Genomic DNA, 16,081 nt, shown 5'->3' with positions numbered 1-16,081 from the left:
AGTGGCTACAGATGCTGAAAATGCACTATGTATTTCAAAACACTTGAAAGGTTTTGAATGTTTTTGCCAGAAAGAAATAATGTTTGAGGGAATACATGTATTTAAAATAATTTAAACATTGTACAATGTATACATGTATCAAAAAGTAACATGGTATTACATTAATAGCTACAACCTTTATGTTTTAATGTATCAGTTAAAAAGAAATTTAAACTCAAAGTCTACCAATTTATCACAAATTTCTTGTGCTTTTGAAACTGCATTTCAATATAATTGATTTTCTGTGTAATCTTCTATATGTGATTAAAAAATATCATTCTCTAAGGGGATGCATAAATTTCACCAGATTTCAAATGGATCCGTGAAATTATGGAGACTCTGTAATGTGTCAACAGGGATAGGGTAAACTAAGTTTCCCAGCACATCATGTTTTGGGCTTTTTTATTTTGTTTATTTGTTTGTTTTTCCTGACCAATTCACTGATAAGATGTTGAAGGATGGCCTACAACTATTCCACTTTTTCCCATGGTTTTCTTTAGCTTCTCTGGGATAGATATGTGTGCAGCTCTGTGATGAGGGGCACTAGCTTCAACAGGAGGATATCTCTACCATCAGTGCTGACAGCAGTATGAATGAAAACTGGCATGACTTCCAACCTATTTTCTTTGTTCAGCTCATGTGTGGGGGTTACAGTTTGCTCCTTCAGAGTTGATGACTATCTTCTCTTCCCAATTGCCCATCCTGTAGGTTTCAAACCCTGTCTCCACAGGCAAAGACAACATCCTTATTGACATCACTCAACCGGAGCCCTAAGTCATGTAAATTCCTATTAGAAACCTTTTTTTTAATGAGAAACTATTATAACAGATAAATAAAGTAATATGAAGAAACTCTATGATAAACAAAGTTTCAGATTATCAAAAGGTAATGTTAAAGTCATTAAATTACCTGATGATTATTCTAATTTCAAAAGTAATTACTGGATGACATTTTCTGACTCAGAATGTACGTAGAGTAATTCACAATAAAACAATTTAATCAAATATGTTTCTTTAACTTATCACAAGTCTAATGGCACCAGGCCAGATAAATTTGGAAGATGACCTCCAAATGGAATACAGAAAAGATTACCAGAAAGTGTTTGCTTCAAAAGGTGAGGAGGAATTTCTGAAGCTCATTTCTAAAAAGTATCATGGTTCCATTCAAAGTACATGATTTAATTTTGCTTCCAGTTGAGTTCCTACCATGCCACAGTCTTAATCAAGGTGTCTTATTCAGTTCTATTGTAGGATTGATATTTAAACAAATATCTGTTATTTGTATCACAACAGATAGAACCACATCATCAATAAATGAGGCTTTATTCCTAACCATTTTAAGAAAGAATGCTGATCTTTATATTATCCATTCAGTTACAAGAGAGAGATGTGTTCAAATCAGGAAGCCAACGTTATGTGAAAAATCTCTGGCTGTCTTTATGTAATGGCCAAAGTCAACTCTCTATGTTCCTCACTGCTGCTGACCAGGAACATGGGTAGGAATGCATTTAGACACATGACCATTTTACTTTTGACTAAAACTGAGAAACTGCTCAAACTAACATATTAAAAGGTCAACTACATAGCACAATTGTTTCCCTTTTCTCTCTAAAGGACATAGAACTTTATGTTCTACTGCAAAGCATCAAAGATTAGCTTTGCAGATTTAGTTAGTATTTATAATATGGTCAGTGTTGGGCTTGTGTGAAGAATCATCAAACCACAGTCAAATACTAGCATGTGCCATCATCAACAAGGCCTTAAATTAGTCTCCACAAAACAGAACAGAAAGAATGAAATCAATATTCTCAGCTGCATAAATAGGAAGTTCAGTGTGCTCAATCCACACGAGACCCAGAGGATGACAAAGGTAGAATAACAGTGGAAAAGTCAGGATATTTCAGTATGTATCAGTCAGGATATTTACCTGTATGTATCATTTTGCTATCATATAAAGTTGTTAGGAACTCTTTTTCCTTTATCTAACAAAAACAAGTGGGAATGTTAGAGCATTTGATATTAAGGAGATCTGAGAATATATGGAAGAATAATTTCTATCTACCTGTCTAAAAGATGCCTTATAAATTTTCTATAATTTATAGATTTATTTGTCAAAACATCTTCCATCTTGATATTGACCTCACTGAGACATAATCCGTTTGAGCTAAGCTCTATTTCCTAGAAAAATATCTCCAGTTGTCTCAGATAAGTATTACAGAAGCTACTGTAACAGGGCTAATTACCTGAGACATATGAAGAAGCAATGGTGCATAAAACCTTTTTCAATATCAAGTTCACAGCAGGACAAAAGGTGAATTCATTAAAGCGGATGCTAAGACAAATGAAACAGAAAGCTACACTTGTTAATTATGCTGGAAAAACAAATTAGAGATTATCAGACTTAAAAATCTTTTTTAATAAAGAAATACTTCAGAAGAAAAGAAAATTCTGCTCATATTGTTCTCTGAAATCATAATATCAAGAATATACATGAACTTTTTAAAGCTGTGAAAATGAATCTAATGCTTTTCAATTATGTTATATTTTTCTATCATGGAAGCACAAGGATTTAATTAATAGTAATTATAAAACAAAAAAAGAAAGAAAGAAATATCTCTTCTAATCAGCAAGGGCCATTTGCTACATCTCATGAAAAGAAATAATGGTCTAAATGCTGTCATTTTGGTAACTGATGCTCAGTTCATTGATCTCTATTCTATACATGAATCTCTTAGTGAAGAGAAACTGAGAATTTTTTCTTTTGTAGACTTCTGATTTTTATAGTGACTTGTTTGGGCTTACATGACATAGCAATTTTTCTCCACTTAGAGGTGTTAAGAGCTTTATTCCATATAACAATATTGCCATAACTCCATAGTGTAGAACATAGGTTAAAAGAGAGGAAGGAAGAAAAGAAATAAGGGAGGGGGGGAGGAAGGTAGATGGAAATGCACACATTGTCCATTTATCTCCTTGGAAACCACATTCATCTAAGAGATTCATCACATGGAGTTTCACTCAAGCAAAATTCACTAAATGAGTCCACTTATGTTTCTGCTGTGTTGTTGGAAACTAGTGTATCTTCAAGATCTGTCAAACTCTTTCAGACAGATATAGAAACATAAAGATCCTATATCAATCTTTTAAGCCTTCATGACAAAATTTTCATCCCATACCTCAACTGATGGTGACAAAGCTAAATGGCTAGCAACATATGCTAAATAATAATATGTCTTGCCTAAATGAATAAATCATTATCTTGAACTTTCACTATTAAATGTCTTTTTTTAAAAAAAATATGGTTGATAGCCACAGCATAGAGGTGCTTTTTTTGGCCAGGAATGAAAAATCCCTGCCTTTCAAATACTCACTAAAATTTATTTGAGTTTTTTTCCATAAAACTCCTATCTTAAGCCCACTATGACAGTTGATGTGCAAGTCTAAGGAATAAAATGCCAGCTTACTCTTCAAGACTATTTAGGTTTTTTCCCTGTGTTTCCAGATAATCAGAAAGCTGTCATAATCACTTTTGTTTCCTTCAGTAATTGCATTTAAATTTGGTACAAGTTGTCTACCAAAGACTGATAGAAGAGACAACAGTATGCACAAGATCGTATTTTACAAAGTTGCTGTGAGAATGTCTCCCTTTGTTCAAATAAAACAGCATCCTCATAACAAGGAGAAAAATGCTGATGTATTGTGAACCTGTCTCTTAGACAAGGTGAATCTAACAAATACAAAATGATATACTGAAATGCCATTGCTTTCCTGAATACATTTCTTTGTTTTATTTGATACAAGTAATCCTCTATCCAATCATGGTACTCAGCTTATGCCATTCATCATATGCCAATGGTTTTGTTCATCATATGCATTTTTGGGGTCTTTAAAGTTTTTAAATTAAATTATATTTTAAATTAAGTTATAGTTTTTAAACGCTTTTAAGTTAGATAATATTTAACAAAATTAAATACATATAGTGCCTTAAGGTAAAGACATACTGATAAAATAGATCAAAAAATAGATTGTTAGTTTCTATTGATGAAATCATTGTTCTTAATTATAATTATTATAACCAGTTGCTAGAGCTCCAAAAGGGTCCACCTGCACAAATCTCACTGATGTTTATAATCATTACCAATAAGTATTTTTATTCTAAATTATCCTTCAATAACATTTAGAGTAGGATTACATTAATTTAATTCTTTTATATCAGTTTTCTTTTGTAGGTACCTATTCTCTCTGTGCTTCTTTCTATTACTAGCTAATAAATGTTTATAATCTCAGAGCAAACTTGATCTTGCACAGAGATGTCTACGTTGCATTTGGCTTCATTGTAAATAGATGGTATTAATGAATGAACAACAACTGAATCAACAACTGAAGAGCCTAGGCTACCATTTCATAGTTATTTCTAACCAAGTGTCTCTCTGTCTTTTGAGAAAGTAAAAAGAATATATGCAAATGAAATGAAGAATCAGGTTTATTTTCTTACTATAAAATGTCCACGGTTATAAAACAGAGCACTTGGTGACTTTAAGGAACAAGCAATTACTCCTGAAAGCCAACACTGCCTTTTATGTAGGTAAAGACTGTTCTAAAATGAGTTAGCATTTCTTTCAACAATCCAAGAACTACTCAGTTTACTTACTTAAATGTTCACTTTTAGATAAGCTAAAGGTATATCTCTAAAGTAAAAATAAATACAAATTAACCAGTTTTACTATTAAAAATGCCAATAATATAAAATATCAGTTTGACATAAAAATATGTCAAGGTAAGAAAACAAAAAATAAATTCAAGAAGTTTCAAAAATTGGAAAATCCTATCCCGTCTGTCATTCATACATACAGATTCTTCCACCCCATCTATCCTTAATGTTCATATTTCTGCCCATCATACATATTTTCAGTTATTCAGAGTCAGAAATTTGGCATGGTGCTTGTTTTTTTGACCTGTATCAATTATTCAGAAATGGACAGATAGCATTCCACTGAAATGTCTCTTGTAATTGTCCCCCAACCAAATCAAGCACAGGCTGCCCACCATGGAATTAAGATTTTTCATGGTATAAACCAACCTTATCTACTTGGCTTTGCTTCTCACTATTCACTTGGTAAAATTTTTTCTCCAATGTCTTTAGAGATAGCGTGTAGATATGAAGTACATTTCTAAGCCAGTTTTTCTTTGTTGTATGCAAGTATGGGAATTTCAATATGAAACCTTTTTATATTAAACAATTAATAGGTGCTAATTATTATATTTTTTTAAAAAAGTAGGTCTGTTGTTCTTACTTTATCTCATCTATAACAGTCCTTAGGTATTCATCTAAGTCTTATCTACATTTCATATCTCAAAGACAAGTACACTTGATTTTTGTACACCTGCAGCATTTAAATTGATTCATTGATTTTTTTCCCTACATGTTTGAATTTACATGTACATATGCAAAGAACAGAGTTAAGGTATTATGAATGGTCAGGGAGTAAAAGTCTGCATTTTTTTCCTAATTTTAATCCTGCATGTAGTTTTTATAGAGACATTTTTTTCTCCAAAATGAGATGATAGAGATTTAGAATACTAGTCATATTTTGCACTTTTCCTTCATTCCCCCAGAGTTCTTAGCATAAATACTCATTTGATTAAATTTATTAAATTATAAAATAGCTTGGATAATAATTTCAGTAATTAAACAATGGGAAATGGAGGGAAGGAAGCGGAGATTGGAAAGGAAAAAGATAGTGGGATGAATCTGACATAATTTCCCTATGTACATATATGAAAATATCACAGTGAATCCCACCAAAATGTACATCATCCATAAGAACGGGACTCTAATTAGAAAACAATATATTCCATGCTTGTATAATTATATCAAAATGGATTTTACTGTCAAATATAACTAAAAAGAACCGATAAATTAAAGAATATATAAATTGGAAAATATACCATTGATTTAATCTCTACTGTTTCTGGAAAAGAAAGTCTATATAAAATAGAACTATAAGCCAGAAGATTCAGATATTTCTAAGCTAGAACCATTCATTGTCTAAAACACCAGGGAAACTGTCTCTGCGGTAAGGTATTACTTTGTGAGATCTATTCATCTCTTCGGGGACTGGCTGTGCGGTGGGCACAAGGAAGGTAGCTGTGGTTGTTTTGAAAGTGTGTTCATTAAAACATTTGCTTAGATGAATTCTAACCAAATGAAGTTAACGTACCTCCCAGAGCTGCTCCTATTCCAACAGCAAAGGGCCTACTTTGATCATCGTTAAACCTTCAGAGAAAAACTGTCCTAATTCTCCATGAGGGACTGGACGGTTATTCAGCTGGGACAGCAGAGCAAGGCAAGGTTTTGCTGAACCAGTTACTTCCTCCCTTTGTAGGATTTCAAAAGCACAAAGCCAGTGTTGTTACAGTGATGAAGCTAATGGACTGTTTACAGAATGTAAAACAGTGGCTAATTTATGATCATGTACTCGTAGGTCTGGAAGATTTCATGTTGAATTAATGAGCACTTTATCCCCTGCATAGTCCCTTCAAGATAGGATCTGTTTTGCTTTAAAGTTTTTTTTTAAAGATGGGATTTACCAAGTTCTACCTTCAATTATACTACTGCTTTAAAACTTCTAACCGCTTGGAAATCGACACTGAGAGTCTTTTGTTTTAAATATTATAATATGTACTCTATATTATGATATACTAAATAAATCTATTTCATACATGGTAGGTAAATATGTGTGCATTATATATAAATGTTTGTATATTAAACTAACAGGTTAAATATATTTTGTGTTTTTAAATTACAAAATAAAGAATTGTTCCCCCTTTCTATAAAATTTCATCATATAAATGAAGAATGATATTTAGTTCTCACTATGATTTATTTTTCAAATGGATTACTCTATTTCCTTAAAATCTTTATCAGAGGCATGATTTCCAAGAATTTTTAGTCATCACTTTCATTTTTCCTTGCACCTTTTCACTCTTTCCAGGTTCTACCTTAGCTGAGGAGACCACAGAGCTCACAGTGATCAAGATCAGTGTGATAGCTATCCCTCTCCTCGGCCTATACCCAAAGGACTTAAAAACAGCATACTACAGGGACACAGCCACATCAATGTTTATAGCAGCACAATTCACAATAGCTAAACTGTGAAACCAACCTACATATCCTTCAATAGATGATTGGATTAAAAAATGTAGCATAGATACACAATGGAATATTATTCAGCAATAAAAGAGAATAAAATCATGGCATTTGCAGGTAAATGTATGGAGTTAGAGAATAGATAATGCTAAGTTAAGTTAGCCAATCCCCCAAAAAAACAAATGCTGAATGTTTTCTCAGATATAAGGAGGATGATTTCATGGTGGGGTAGGGAGGGGGAGCATGGGAGGAATAGACAAACTCTAGATAGAGCAGAGGAGTGGGAGGGGAAGGGAGGGGACAGGGGGTTAGAAATGATGGTGGAATGTGATGGACATCATTATCCAAAGTACATGTATGAAGACACAAATTGGTGTGAATATACTTTGTATACAGAGATATGAAAATTGTGCTCTATATGTGTAATAAGAATTGTATAAATTTTATAAATTTAAAAAATTTTAATTTATAATTGTATAAATATATAAATTTTTTAAAAAGATGAGTGTGATCAAAGCCAAGAACACATTTCTTGCTTGCTCTTAAAACTCTTTCTTGAATTTTAGTAAATCTAAGTTCAATAACACCTCCATGGTTCCAGCATGGTTTTTCAGACCTATCAAGAGTGAATGTGGTAATGATTTTTTTTTTGTTTGTAAAATAAAAAATTTGTGAAATTCTAATAGAAAATGTATATTTGCCACTGATTAAAAGTACACAGGCAAAAATCCAATACCAAATTTATTTGCACTTTTTATGCATATTTCTTGATACACTGTAAACATTCAACAAATGTCTTCTATTGCTATAAAATGTTAAAAAGTCATTTTAATATTGCTGCTATTTCACAATATGAAAAACTACTTCTTAGAATTTAAGATAGATACATATACACATAAATAAATTTTTATTTAATAAATTGCAAAGAATCAGCATTTTTAAAAATTAAATGCAGTTTTCTAAGAGAAAAAAATAAGATGATTTCCTTGGAGGAAAGTAATAATTTGAATGGACAGAGTTTGAAGAAAATCAAATTATTGAATTATAGTATAAATTCAAGATGACTTTTTTTGGTAGATCTTTGACTTTATATAATTTATCTTCTTTTAAAAAATATGATTTCAAACTCTTTTTGAACTGATTTATGACCTGCAAAATTCTGACCCTTAAGTGTGCTCTTCATGTAACCACAGTCAGCATGATTTTTTATTCAAAAATATTGGGATATAAAAAATTCCCCAGTGGAAAAACATAAAATTTAAAAAGTAATAAAAAGAAAATGCCCCAGTGAAGAGCACTTGGAATGACCATTATGCCACTGAATTAAGAACTTTAGATCTATCATTTCACCTACTTGATTCCCTATCTGCTTATTATGAGGTGAAAAAACATAATTTTTCTCTTTAGTTTAGTGGAAATAGTCTGCATGAATGAACCCACCCCCCCACCAAAAAATTGTTGCAAATGTCAAAACAAATGGTAAATATTATATTCTCTCAATCGACTGGAGCTGTCATAGAAAACTAATTGGGGACAAAGGGACTATTTTATTTCCATGTTCAAAGGAAGTTTGTAAAAGGGGGAAATCTGTTTTCTTTATATTGTGTTCCAGAGACTGTAAAAGAGCCAACTCTTTGACTTTTGAGATAATGGGAAGGGTGGTAAATGTGTAGTTTCAGAGAACACCCAATGTAATGTCATGAATGACTCTTCATATAATAGCATCTCTTTATTTCCTAAGAATGTGAAATATACTAATACAGAATCAGGCAGTGCATATCTCATTGTGATACTGTAATCCTTAAATGGAAAATCTAACTATTGGTAAAAAGAACATCACTCTGTTTGCTGAAGATGGTCAGTACTTAGGCTTCCTGAGGCCACACAGGGGAGTTACAACAGATAAAATTAAGGTATTTGTTCAATTAAACTGAGAACATAATATATATTTGCAGAGGCAAGATTAGCATGACTGAAGCATCCTTTCTTTAAACCAGCTCAACAAATGATAAGTTTCTTATCACAAGTCATTAAAATATTGGCTAATAGGTACAAGGAAACACTTAACCTAACAAAGAAAAGCCTTTTTACTATTTACTGAAATTGAATAAAATTAAGGTAAAACAAAGCTTGGAAAAAATAAAATCAATTAAGTCTCCCATTAAAACCAAATTCAATTCTAATGCCAAATGAAAAAATAAAGCAGTTCTATGCAGCAGAAAGTTTTCACTAAGGTAAAAAGAGATGAACTTACAAAATACAGCAGTATCCTGTTTAATCACAGCAGGTCAACTGAGTATATCCTCTCAGAATTTTTCTTGGGCATATTCACTGAAAAAGAAAATTAAAATAAATAAAGTTAAAAGACTAAGCTCAAAAAAATGAAAAGAAACTATCATTTGTATAATTGAAAAACCACATAAATATTGTACAAATTGTGGGCCTATCTAAATAATTTTTAAAAATATAATAGGAAGTGTTCCTAATTTCATTTCTGCCAATTTTCAGTCATGTGAAAGAATTTATGTTAATTTCTATTTGATTCTAAAACATCTGCACACTTCTGTATATTATGGATATCAAGTTAAGTTTTATTTTCTAGTAAAGACTTCCAAAATTCTCTCTTCTTGTACAAGAGAGGAAGGGTTGCTTGTAACATCTGTGAGCTGCTAGACTACAAGACACTCAGGAACAGTTCCAAAGACAGAGGTCAAGCAAAAGACAGAGTAAGCCCAGTGTGCTAGCACGCACCTGCCATCCTAGCTACTCAGGAGGCTGAGGCAGGTTATAGTAGTACGCTTGCCTAGCAAAAGCTAGGCCCTGGGTTAATTCCCAGGACTGCAATCAATCAATCATCAGACTAGAATACCTGTCCTCCGTTTCATGCAGTTGTTTCATAAGGAATTTGATGGTGTGTTATTAAACATATTGAGGATGAAAATAACCAACAGCTAACCAACAGCTTCATTTGGATCTTTATATATTCTAAGTAATATATCACGAGGAAATATTCATAAACCATGTACTTCATGACTTCTAACATTCCTATGTAGGAAATGAAATAACACCAACTATTTTACCTCTTATTTCTTTTAGTGTTCACAACAGTGGAAGACACATATGGCTACAATATGGAATTGCGTGGTTAATTAAAAGTACTAAGAAGGTCAATGCTTGTACAATGAACTAATATCACTATTTCCAAATTCTTTCTTGTATGTAGACCACAAAATTGTACTTCAACAAACTAAACTAATAGAGGATGCTATTTACCCTTTTTTTCAAATATTATGTAAAGCAGTATGGTAGTTGCATAAAAAATATGACGCTGAAATGAGAGTCGTGTCTGTTTATACAGTCAATATGTATGGAGCTAAGGCAAAGGTTGTATAATAGTTATTTTAAAACCAGCTTGCCCATAGAACTAGTCAATTTATAAAAGTCAAACTGTTGACACTGGGAACACATTGTAACCATATGGGATAGAGGAATGAAACTCAAACTATGTACCACAAATAAACATGAAGATAAATTTGTTAGAGATACAGCAAAAAAAAAAAAATCTCCAGAAGAATGTATTGCACAGAAATATGGGAATGTCCATTAACTTAAAAATGACTATCAATGCAATTTTTTAAAAAACGTTTTATTTTTTTATATTTACATGATGTAGCGTGTATTTTGACAGATTACACATACATGGAATACAAACCATTCCAATTAGGATACCATTATTATGGTTGTTTAAGACATGGTGTTACACTGGTCATGATTAGTATATGATCATAGGAAATTTAGGTCCAATTCTTTCTGCTGTCTTTCCTATTCCCATCCCCTCTTCTGTTCATTCCTCTTTGTCTAATTCAATAAACTTCTATACTTCCCCTCCCTACCCTCCCTTGTTATGGGTTAGCATTCACATATTAGAATAGCCAGTCTTCGTGTTTTGGGAGATTTGCTTATTTCACTTAGCATGATAGTCTCCAGTTCCATCCACTTATGGGAAAATGCTATAATTTCATTATTCTTTATAGCTGAGTGATATTCCATTGTGTACATATGCCAAAAATTTTCTTTATCCATTCATCCACTCAAGGGTACTTAGGTGCCTTTGTCACTGTAGTATGCTGATTTTAAGACTTTTGGGTATAAGCTAAGGAGTGGCATAACTGGCATAAATGGTAGTTCTGTTCCAAGATTTTTAAGGAAGGAATATCCATACTGCTTTCTAGAATGGTTGCACCAATTTTCAGTCCCACAAGAAATGTAACAGTGAACCTTTTTTCCATAATCTCACCCACATTTATTGTTCTTGTGTTTTGATAATTGCCATTCCGATTGAAGTAAGATGGAATCTCAGTATAGTTTTAATTTGCATTTCTCTAATTGCTAGAGATGTTGAACATTTTTTCATATATTTGTTGACCATCCATATTTCTCATTCTGTGAATTATCTGTTCAGTTCCCTTGCCTATTTATTGATTGGGTTATTTGTGGGATTCTTTTGGTGTTAATTTTTTTTGAGTTCTTTATATAATCCAGGAGATCACTGCTCTATCTGAGGTATACATTGAGGTAAAGATTTTTTCCCATTCTGTAGGCTCTTGTTCACATTCTTGTTTCCTTTTCTGTGAACATTTTAGTTTGATGCCATCTCGTTTATTTATTCTTGATTTTACTTCTTGCACTTTAGGAGTCTTGTTGAAGAATTTCGGTTCCTAAACTGACATGAAGGAGATTTGACTCTACTTTTTCTTCTAGTAGGAGCAGGGTCGGTGGTCTAATGCTTAGGTCCTTGATCCACTTTGTTGTGCTTTTCTCAGGAACCTTGATTTGCAATCTTTGTTCCATAAATTTCTTGAGGAATAACACTGTTGTTTGTATCCTGAGAGATATCGAAACACACCTTGTTGCATGTTTTAATTGTATCCTTAGTTTCATTCTGGGAATTTTGCTGCAATCTCAGACAACATGTACTTTTATTGTTGATGGACATATGCCTTATTATCCATATGTCATAAACCAAAACTTTTATGAGTATCATAAACCAAACACTTAATACTCCCCATGGTTCTGGTTTATAGATGGTGCGGCCCTGCCACAGCATTCCCCATGCTGTGACCCTGTCAGACAAGGGGTGCAGGAACGCCTTCATCACATTTGGTAATATTAATCTGCCTATCCAAGAACATGGGAGATCTTTCCATCTTCTAAGGTCTTATTCAATTTCTTTAATGTTCTGTAGTTTTCATTGTATAGGTCTTTCACCTCTTTTATTAGACTGATTCCCAAGGGGTTTTTTTGTTTGTTTGTTTTTTCTGTTTTTATTTTTAAGGCTATTGTGAATGGAATAGTTCTCCTGACTTCTTTTTCAGCTGATTTGTCATTGGTGTATAGGAAAACAATTGATTTATGGGTGTTAATTTTATATCTTGCTACTTTGCTGAATCCATTTATGAGTTCAAGATACTTTCTAGTGAAGTTTTGTGGGTCTTCTAAATATAGAATCATGTTATCAGCAAAGAGGTATAATTCGAGCTCTTCTTTTGCTATTCGTATCTTTTTAATTTATTTCGTCTAATTGCTCTGGCTAGGGTTTCAAGATCTATGTCGAATAGGAGTTGGTGAAAGAGGGCTTCCCTGTCTTGTTCCAGTTTTTAGACGGAATGTTCCAATTTTTCTCCATTTAGAATGACTTTGGCCTTTGGTTTAGCATAGAGCTTTAATGATATTGAAATATGTTCCTGCTATTTCTAGTTTTTCCAGTGTTTTGAACATGAATGGATGCTGAATTTTGTTATATGCTTTTTCTGCATCTATTGAAATAATCATGTGGTTCTTGTCTTTAGGCCTATCGATGTGATAAATTTAAAAAATAAGTCATTATTGTTATTTCTACTTTGGCTAACTACATTTTTATAATTGTGCATTTTTAAATATCTAAAATAAGTAGGATATTAACAATGCCATACGTATTAAGCAATTTCAAATGGATTCATTTACAAATTACAGGATGATATCCTTCTTTTTCTCAGAACAGTCCAATTACCATTGTTCAGTTTAAATTATGGCTACGATTACTTTCACTTACATTCAATTGAATAACTTAAAAAGGTTCTGTTTCAAAAGACCCAGTTTTATAAATTACATAATGTAAATGGAATTTAGGTATTAAAATTTGAGTATCAAATGTAACTATTGTGAAATATCAATGGATCTAATGACATAACAAAAACAAAGAAATGTTGAAATATGCAAACATTATATTGTCTTTGAACAGAGAGATTAAGATTATCCGTTCTAGTGCTTCCTCATTTGGGTTCTCCATATAGCTTTTGGAAAACTTAATAAATCTGATGCTTTCTCCCTTTATAGGTACCTGTCTAACAGTTACTTCCTTTTTTGTAATATGGCATGAAAGACAATAAAGACAGGAAGGGAACTACTGAGGAGGAGACAAAAGGAGAGGGAGGAAGGGAGAGACGAAAAAGGAACAAAGGATGTTTGAATAAAGAACTCTGCAGAAAGGAGGGTGCTCAAGACTCAACTCTGGTCACTACTGGTGGCTCCTACATTTGGGGGATTTTTTTTTTTTTGTTACAGTGTATGCCAAAAACCTCATCATATGAACAAGGAGAATCCTGAGGGAGAATGAAGTTAGTAGAAATTTATATAGATACATTTATCCTAGAAATAAATTATTCATGTAGGAATAGGGGGATATCATGATTCAAACAACAGATGGTAAATAATGATGAGACATGAGATTTAGCTTTGAACCCAGTCTCTTGTGACTCATTACAGATTGTTTTGGAAATTGGAAGGATGTAAGTAAAAAGTGAAATTGCTTCACTAGAAATGTTCAACAGTTTGGATTATTTGGATTATGCTCAGCACATCTAATAGTGCCTCACTCCTTTTAAACAACTTTTTATTTTTATATTTTATTGTAACTACTTCATCAAAAAACAGAAGACTTGTACGTTTATTATGACAAACTTTCAACATATGGGACAGTGTTTGATTATAGTAGAGTCAATACACATCATTCCACTTGGGCTTACAATTGAGGAATAAGTTTGGCAAACTAAAGATTTATTAACCAAAAAACAGTGTTGATTTCACAACATATATGATAATCTGTGCTTCTGATCAAGTAACTATAAGCTTTAAACTGATTTATCAAGCTATCAATAAATCTGTTACCTACTGCTATGGTTTAGATATTTGGTATCCTCCAAAAGCTCCTGTGTGAGACAATGTGAGAAGGTTTAGAGGCGAAATGATTGGGTTATGAGAGTCTTAACTTGATCGGTGCTTCAATCCCCTCATAGGGGTTAACTTGGTTGTAACTGTGGGCAGGTAGGGGGTGGCTGGAGGAGGTAAGTCCCTGGACACATGATTTGGGGGTTTATATTTTGTTCTTACTGAACTGAGCTCTCTCTATGCTCTCTGGTGCCATGTCCCCAGCTGCTTTCCTCTGCCACACTCTTCTGCCAAGATGTTCCCTCACATTGCACCCCAAGGAATGGAGCCCTCCATCTTTGGACTGAGACCTCTGATACCTTGAGCCTCCAAATGAACTTTCCCTCCTTTAATTATTCTTGTCAAGTCTTTTGGTCCCAATAGAAAAAAGCTGACTAAAACACATACCTATCAATAACTCCGTTAATCAACCTACCTAACTAATTAAACTACTGTAGTATGCATATACACATATGGAATTTAGGTATTAAAATCAATAACTGTACTTGTTCAAGAACAAAATAGAATAACTCATTGGTGTTAATGCCCTGCTTATAGTTAGTATATTTTTATTATAATTCTTAGCATCTATTTGTTTAATATAATACAAAGGTATTGCTGAGTTCCCTATTTAAATAAAAGATACTTCTAGTATGAGGCAGATCATGATATAAGCAATATTATGAGTCATGCATTAATAATCAAGAAGCAAATATTAACAGGGGATTAAATTATATATGTGTGTATACACATAATAATGATTATATGCATATGATACACACACACACACACACACACACACACATATATATATATATATATATATATATATATATATATATATATAATGATTCACTCATTCTTTTAGTCATTTTAGTGTGGAAATTTGGTCATTAAAAAAATAAAATAAAAGTGATCCTTTAAGATCACTAGAGAAAAGAGACCAAAGGGTGGGTAGTAGGGAGCAAGGGGATAAATGCTGTTATATCGTGTGCATGTACAAATGTGTAACAATAAATCCATCAATATGTACAACTATAACACACAAATAAAAATATAGGGAAAAACTTCTTTTATCATAACAAATATTATTGAAATAAGGAAAAAATAGGAAATTTTATACACACACACAAAACTATTTGAAACATTAAAAAAATTGAAGAATGCTGAATGTACCTCCAAAAATAAAGGCAGAAGAGAATTCAGAGCTATGATTTTTCAGCAAATTACTACTGATGGAGGAGGATATGAATTTTTTTTCTCACTTCTAGGTCCACAACTACTGATTTTTAAGAAAATTTAACAGAGGAGAAAAAAATAACCAAAAAATCCTCTAAGTAAAATATATTCCTTTACAATCCTACAATGTGGACATAGTTTTCAGTATTCAGCAATGAGCCATTCTTTCTAAAAATTATTCATCTGACAAACAAAAGTCTAACCTTACAAAAGACAGAAAGGTTGGAAGTTTTAAAATATTTATTATCTTCTGATATTTTTCAAATAAAAAAATATATTATAGCTACTTTATGCCCATGATCTTGAATTCAGTATAAATTTCTTCAGGGTTCAAATAAATCGAGCAATACTTGAGAATGGGCAGTAACTGATTTTGAGCAGTAACTAAACATGAATAAAGTAAACTGGA

The 16,081-nt window shown here is 32.4% G+C and overlaps 1 protein-coding gene across 1 annotated transcript in view; it reads right to left on the bottom strand.

The window, feature by feature from the left end:
* MARCHF1 (membrane associated ring-CH-type finger 1) overlaps nucleotides 1-16,081 on the bottom strand; it is a gene marked incomplete at its 5' end in the record, with an annotated part of 738,150 nt that overhangs the window by 491,944 nt on the left and 230,125 nt on the right. The window contains one exon of the mRNA XM_081268945.1: nucleotides 9,443-9,519. The remainder of the gene's footprint in view (nucleotides 1-9,442; nucleotides 9,520-16,081) is intronic.

The sequence above is a fragment of the Spermophilus citellus genome (genome assembly GCF_964194105.1).
Source record: "Spermophilus citellus genome assembly, chromosome: 16".
In the NCBI taxonomy this organism is placed as follows: Eukaryota; Metazoa; Chordata; class Mammalia; order Rodentia; family Sciuridae; genus Spermophilus; species Spermophilus citellus.
This window is presented reverse-complemented; position numbering and strand designations above follow the sequence as displayed.